The 8,126-nt window shown below is 39.9% G+C and overlaps 1 long non-coding RNA gene across 1 annotated transcript in view; it reads right to left on the reverse strand.

The window, feature by feature from the left end:
- The window catches only part of LOC135492876 (uncharacterized), a 31,207-nt gene extending 24,973 nt beyond the window's left edge, over positions 1-6,234 (reverse strand). The window contains exon 1 of the long non-coding RNA XR_010448149.1: positions 5,956-6,234. This is a non-coding gene — a long non-coding RNA (uncharacterized LOC135492876). The remainder of the gene's footprint in view (positions 1-5,955) is intronic.
- Between the last annotated feature and the right edge of the window lie 1,892 nt (positions 6,235-8,126).

An 8,126-nucleotide genomic window follows, 5' to 3' on the forward strand; every position in this document is an offset into this window, starting at 1 on the left:
GTGACTTAAAACCAATATTTTGAGCACCTAGGGATATGGGTCAATGGCACAATGTGGCCTCCTTAGTAAATAAATTCAAGGTTGGAATTGATAAACAGATTCAACAAATAACACGAGAGAAGATTCATTCAAAAATACATCGGATACAGCGTGCGAAAAGTTGATTTTCAGAAATATTGAAAATATATTTGAATAAAATATTGACGTTATCGAACACTTTTTGCATTATTGACGTTTTACGTTGTAATCATAATTTAATAGCACATTACAAATAGAAATTACCTTTTAAAATAAAATCTTTATTTCAAAAGAATTATTGGTATTCGTAGGCCTTTATTTATTGACGATTTATCACTGCGCTATCATCGGTTTCCAATAACTTAGTGAAATTTTTTTTAATGATTTAAAAAATTTTAAAACGTAGGTTTTGCAATCCCTACGAGCCATCGTTTTAGTTTTACGGCAAATAGTTAATAACAAATTTAGTATCATCTCAATCACTAGCACTGGGTAATTCGTGTTCAATCACGATCAGGGCTAATGAAACTAGTCATCGGGGTTCATCGACCTTTTGATATCTTTGACAATAACGTTTCAAGTGATAACTCTGGAGAGGCCAAAATTCACGCTCATGAAATATTCGTGCAAATCTGCGGCAGTGTATAGTCGAGTAAGTAAAATGGGCTCGAAACCTTCGACATACCGTACGAGGCGGTCGCCTTACCAATAGGCCATTGAGATCGGCGCACACACATAAATGTACATGTATTGTAAACCTAAGTACATTGTACCCTCTTCCACATCCTTTATTATTAGACACAACTACATACTAGTATCTTCCCATAACCGCTGACACGGTTGGATCAGATTTCGAAGTACATGTATCGCCACAAGACGGCGCTGACGGCCAGTTTTTTACGATTGACCAATCAAGCCTCAGCGAGGTTGAGCCGTCATCGCCGTTAGACACTTTTTGATTGGATCAGGCATGTGTATGAAAATGTGCACGCCGTTTCGACGGTAAATCGGCCGGATTTTGCATGTTCACACTCGCCTGTACGTTGTGGGGTTTGTTTGATGCTCTCGGTCCAACTGACCCAATTTTATGTGTCGTTGCGGAGTCTCTCGGGGTAAATTCTTCTTTTTTAATTTCCCGAGCAAAGAGGTTATTTCCCTGATGCGAGATTGCGATCTATCGGTGACTTACGTTTTCTGTTCTAACCGACCCGAAGCAGTTTCGAAGTGCGTTAAAATCGACGGAACCGCTTTGGTAGTTTAGGATACAAGCTGCATAATGTAGCCCAAACACATGCGGAAGATCAGGGGTAAGGACGTGGGTGTAAGGCAAATTGATCACCATCGTTACTTATAACATGCCCAATGGTGGAAATACGCACACGGGGATTTTCTTAAATAGCGCTGTAAATCATCAACCCATCTGGTATCGGAACACAATAACATGTTTTTGTGTGCATTTACCAATTTTCTTTATTCTTTTGGAATAATATTTGGAGACATGGAGAACATTTGAGAAATAATGATCCGTAATATCGAATGTTCGTGCCATGTTGATGAGTATCTCTGAACAGTCCATCATGTGGCCATCTAAGGATTCTGGCTAATCTCCCTATAGGTCCGTGTTACGACGAAGTACCAGTTCAACTCGAATCGATTCGATACACCCACGACAGTAGTTCAGAAAATATTTGATTTTCCCGGGGACACAACAAAGATATTACCAATAAGAACTTGAATGCTCTACCAGGCACTTGATGAAACTTTTCGGAATGTTTCTCTCTGTCGCTAACGGATATTATCATGACGAAGTGTTCATTGTTCATATTTCCTCTTAAATTATTTTTTTTTCCAAATAAGCGTGTAAACACTGCTTTATCACGCTGCAGCCTGAGTTTAAAAATGACCATTGCCATGAAACCGGGTACACCCGTGGGCGACCAATCCCAATCATGCTATTGCAGCCCCTAGAACCATGAGAAAAGCCGAAGGAAGATACAGCCTATACAACGAAGATAATAGTGTATTGTCAAATCGAAATGATTACATCATCAAATCTATAATAATTTCCAATATTGTCCTTCAGATATCTCATTTAACAACATTGTATTTACGTGATGGGTTTTGAAGTGGTTGGAATGTGAAGGTCTAGTGTCATCAATTCAGTACTGCCTGGTTTTATATCGTTTGAATTGATACGTTTAAAAAAAACATTTACATATAGTTCAATCGTGTATGCGTATATGCCGGTGATATGAAAAAGCGTAATTTAGCAGCTATTACCCATCGGTTCATCAGTGGGTACTGCCCTTCTTAAAAGAAGTACATTTATTGCAGAAAACCCATTTTGGGTCAGCATCATGTCATGAAATATTTAGTGTCACAATCTGTCGTTGCCAAAGAGATGAGATTTTTCATCTCAGGGAAAAGGATTATCGTATATGGACGAGATATCACGATCAGCAAAACAAAAAAGCCATAATGTGGAAGGTGTACATGTACATTGTATGTACATTTGTACATTCCAAGATATCCCGTCTGTAATGCATTGCAATGTTAATGAGTTAAAAAGTGTAAATGTGTTTATACTAGTGTGCTGGTTTGAGTGCCTTTTGGTCGAGGCTTGCAGCCATTTTTTCATTATTTGACCAATCATGTGAACGGTTACTGTGAATACCCTCACCACTTAAACCTTGCGCAAGAAGAGTGTATTAGGCAGCGCCAGCTAGGTGGCTGAAGCTTCTATGCTCGTATTAACTGGTTCAACGAAGTGAAACCGCGGCGTGACTGCATCAATGTTTGATTTCTAAACGTGCTTAGGCGTTGGTCAACATCTTTACGCTTAAATTTGACCTGCGGTGGTTTCGTCTCTGTCAATGGTTCAGCAGCAGAGAAGGGCGCCGACCAGCTGTGAAGAGTAAAGAAAAGTTGGTTTCGTTCATTTGTTCTGTTTTATACTTTGTTGCGACGTCTTTGAAATTATACTGAATGGGTCTTACCCAAACATGACATGACAAGCGTTATTTCATCGGAGCTAATAAAAACGATAATGAGATAATATCACGATCAGATATTAATTCAGCGAACCCTAAACCATTCGTTAATTATGTTACCCATTAGCAAGACTTAAAACGGCAAAAAATACCACCGATACGCTCTAAACCTGATCGTCATTAATCTATCTGATAGCTATTATCAACCAGAATAAGATAGTTACTTCGTGACGCAATACGCATTTCATTCACAAAACAGTTCAATGTACTTAAACCGCGCATATGGGGAACATAAGCATCTACCCCCACTGTCAACTCATGACGCCACAAAACATTAAGCCAAATCATAACTAAAGCTATTGGACTGATATGCAAAAATACCGGTGTTGGCGCATCTCCATTTTTGAAAGATATGGAATATATGGATGTACGTAAATATCGTAAAAGGCAATTTTGACGATAAGTGTTCGGCAGTGGAAATATTCTTAATCATATCACGGACACCAGGTATGCATTAATGAATCCTTGCGGACACTAAATTATATCTAGGGCCCATGATTATATTCACTCGCATGATACTGAAAGACAAACTCAATGCGTCGCATTATATACATTCTTTCGGCATTTTTTTCCAGCGAGAATCTGTGCTCCAAGAGCGAGGAATCCTATATTTAATTGCTTAAAAATTACGGGTTCGTTATTGCCATCGGCAATTCCGGTAAGACGGATACTATTCTCGCGCGATTTCGTTAAAAATCGCTATTTTTGCTTGGCAATATATCGCCGCAGCGGCAAACCGCGGCGCTTTCACGCTGTAGTGGAATCAGTTTCTACCGGCACATCACACAATTGCCATTGATGAGGCTGTATTTAAGCATTTTAGGTATCCAAAGAAAAATACTAGTACATGTATATGAGATGAGACTCGCTGTTGTTGATAGACGTACTATTCATGTTCATGCTGACATGAACATAAATTTATTTCCCCAGCACAGCATACACGCCATCGTTTGAGGCGAGCGTTTCAACTTTTTTCCTACTCGACGTGTTTTCATATTATTTCAAAGTCTCAGTTGGATGACAACCAAGAACACTTTCGGCAAGCGATGCATCGGCTACCGAACAAAAGCTGTCGAAGCTGCACTCTTAGAAATAATATTTTTCGAGCTTTTAATTTGTTTTCCCAGCCAATACGGGTATACAGCACCTATAGTTTCGTGGCCAAATGGGTTAATTCGTCACAGGGCTTGTGAACTCGCGTCTAGATAATTACTTGCAAGAGACCTACATACAGAAAGCAGTGAAGAAGACGGTGAGATTCGCGTCATCACACTTACACCGTAGATGAAATACAACTACCGGATATCACGATGCAGTGCGGATATTGCCGTAACTCGTGACCGTTTCAGTTTTCTGTAACAGTGAAGAATTGCAAATCTAGCAACGCTGGACTGTAACGTCATATATACCAGGGTCTCAGGTCGTCGCAATTGTGAGTGTCGGCATTTCTTTACGGTCACGTTTGCTTTATCTGGCTGAAGAACAGCAAGGAGTAAAGCGCAGGTACGTCAGTTCCTAGTGTCACTCCTCCGTGTACGTGCATGGGGGACTGACCTTTTCTAATGTCGTGCCCTATTATAATGTTCTAGCCTGCGATCATAAACTACACGTACATATATATACGGTAAACCGCCGAACTTTCGCGAGCGTTTCATTTTTGCAGATTTTTGCAAATTACCGAGATTCGCGAAAGTATAATTCTCAAAACCGAAAGAAATTTATTCATTAGTCCGCAAAAATTAAAACACTAGCGTAAGGTTTATTTTATTGGAAGAAATTTCTCAAAACGCAAAAATACGTGAACATTTGGCAGCACATGTGTTATCCATATTCTCCACTCATTGACACACTCATACAAAAAAATCGCTCGACGTAACTTCAATGCCCAACCTAATTACTTCCTCTCTTTGATTAGTAATTATCTTCACCCACTAATTGGAACGTAAGCAAATACCGTTGAAAAGGCAATAGGGAGCTAATATTGAGAAGAAAATGGTACTTTTTATATACATGTATGTCAATTTAGTACTATATCGCGTTTCACGATGTATATGTCCGTTAGCTCGAGTTACAAACGGTCAATGGGATGGTGGTAATTTTTTTCTTTTGCTAACAGGTACAAGTCTGATTGACCGCGTCAGAATTAAAATTACCCAGTCGAGACCATAATATAAATATTATTTAAACGAAAATGTCCAACCTGAGGGTGTCCAGAGTCGGCATCTCAAATCAATTCTACAAAACTGTCTTTGACATCACCAATTTGATTCGATTTACCGCAATATGACATTTGACACCAAAGATGTTGCAATCCCATACGAGTTATAATTCTCTATCTACTAGTAATTGACAAAACACACTTTCCCAATTATCTGCATCGTTTCTTAGTGAAACCACGGACGATCAAATGCACCAGGTCCGCTGTCACGGTACCGAATCGTAGGCTTATTATACGACCCTCGCTTGATTTTTTTTGCTGGTAACATTGCGGGAAGGATTGCATTACATGTACATCCCCCTAAAAATTGTTTGGAGAGATCGGGCGGGTCTGTTGTCGTCGGAAATCTATTCCCCTCACAATAAGGTCGTACGATTCGGCACCGTGGCGATGAAACGGAACACTTCATTCTGACTTTTTTTCATGAATAATAACAGAACAAAATCTCTGGAGCCTCAATTATATATCGTTCTTAGGAAAAAAAAAATGTGCTTGGGGATTTGACGCATTTGGCCAATCACTTTAATGGCCAAGAGGTACTGGAAATGAACGCGTAACAGACAATATAATGTAGCCATTTTTGTCAAGAAAAAGTTGTCATTTTTATACTCCTCAATACAACAAGAAGATTTTTAAAAGTGTTAAATTTGGAAAAAAACGTTGACTTACTTCTGAACTTACGCATGAGGTTTTGTAATACTCTGTTTAAGTCTGGATTATTATCCCGTAGTCCGCTTTCCAACGAGTTCGATGACTCCTGTTCCTCTATACTATTACCGAACCAGTCGGCCTCAAACGGCCGCGTTTTGCCATTACTCGTCGAGGCTAAAACTGCAAGAAGAGTCCCTAAAAGTATCACAAGAACAAACCACTGCCGAACCATTTTGATACCTTCCGAAGTCACTTTCACGTCCGTGCTCACTTCAAGCGAATAGTTATATAACAGAAGAGTACTTGCTGAAAACATTAATCTATCGCAACCCAACACCTGTCAGCCAATCAGAGCCGATGTCACAACCCAAACACGTGACGTTGTAGCGAAATCATCCAGATGATTCAGGATCGATAACGTAATTACATGATCAAGGAACCCACACATAATTTGCGAAATGTTTCGTTAGGAGTCAAGTCAAGAAGGTTTAGAGGGGCTCTTGGCCGAACTTCTCGCGTGAATCATGGTTTAACTGGGAGCACTCTTCCTAAAGACCGTGACAAGGATACGACGGACCAACAGCGTGGTCGCGGGAATGCGATTGAGGTTGATACGTCGATAGTTACTTCGCCGCGAGACCAATCGATCAGCGATTCCTGGTGCAGTTTCAGTGTGGGCTACACAAAAGACGACCTTATTTGTGGGCTATCGTTGGCTATCATTAAAGTTACTTTTCTTTGCCCTCGCCGGTTTCGGGCTATCCACCACACTGAAAGGTTTTTCGTGGGAGTCGCTGTTATCACGATTTCCCCTGACGACCCGTTGAAAAGACTGTAGAACAATAAAAATTTAGGCCGAGGTGCGAGCGGGCTTTGTTTAAAGACAAAAGACCGTGTATTGACCTAGTAGGCCTGAATTTTTTGAACGGCCGTAAGGGCCGTATTATTTTTTCTGAAAAAAAACTTCAACAGTAATAATCCTGTCTTAAGACTAACCAATGGTAACAATTTCAGTCACATCCGCTGCCCCATACATTATCACTTATTGCATGACCTATCTGTCGACTGACACTTAATACAAAAGGATCGCAAAGCACCCGAAATGTCAACGCCAACGCACAGTCCATCCTGCATCACGATGTCGAACAATGCGATTAAGCATAATGAAATGAACACGATTATTTGGAAAGCGCTGGTAAACACGGAAAGTCGGTGTCCGCATTTTTGTTAAGGAAATGTGTTTGGGTGTTTCTGGTCGCTACACTTTTTCTAGCATCTCCTGGCGCTATATCCCGTCCACTGCATGACCACAATTGTGTCAGCTTTTCCCTCACGTATATTCCATTTACACAGTCACATGTTTTCGGTGCCGTAGATTAAACTACAGAAATAAGATGACTCTTTATTGTCGTTGTAATTAGAGAAAGCCCACTTCTAACGAAAAAGTTAATAAAATCATTTTCCTTAGTTAACACTTGACGTACCTGAAATATTTTGCCTGTAAGAGCAGTATACGCAAGGACAACCTTTATGGTCCACATATCTACGTCCTAATCTAGTTACATATAACGACATGTACAAGACGCGACATAAGATAATTCAATTCACGATAAGCGTTACATAAAGGACAGAACATGCGGAGATTTTTTATGATCGGCGACATCGATAATCGTTTACCTTCACAGCAAGCAATGGTAAGATAAAGAAGATGGGAATATAGAGAATGGGAGGAAATATTATTTTCCGTATCTTTGATTGTATGCCGCGGCAGGGAATGTTTTCACCGGGTACGGTTTTTATACAGTTACGTTCCCTAAAGGCCTACCCCGTTCGTTGAAAATTTGAAATTTGTCTTTGAAAATATCCAATTGGTTGCACAATTTTACAAGTACACGTATATCATTTCTTTCCGGTGACCTTAGTAGTTTGGATTATATTTCTGAGGCATATCGCCATGTGTTTGGAGGTTTGCGACTTCGTCCCTTAATCACTTACAGGATGAGGTTTGAGGATGAGTTTGAGGTTTATCGGATTGAGATCTACGATGGGACTTTTTTTACTGATTAAACGCATAATAAAGAATGACTAAACAATAGCTATAAGTAAAATGGTTATGAGAGGGTCGCCACAAGTGCCGTACGAACAATTCCGAATATAAAACAGACGTAGGCGTTTATTTCTTACATTTG

Source organism: Lineus longissimus, chromosome 8 (genome assembly GCF_910592395.1).
Source record: "Lineus longissimus chromosome 8, tnLinLong1.2, whole genome shotgun sequence".
Taxonomy (NCBI): domain Eukaryota; kingdom Metazoa; phylum Nemertea; class Pilidiophora; order Heteronemertea; family Lineidae; genus Lineus; species Lineus longissimus.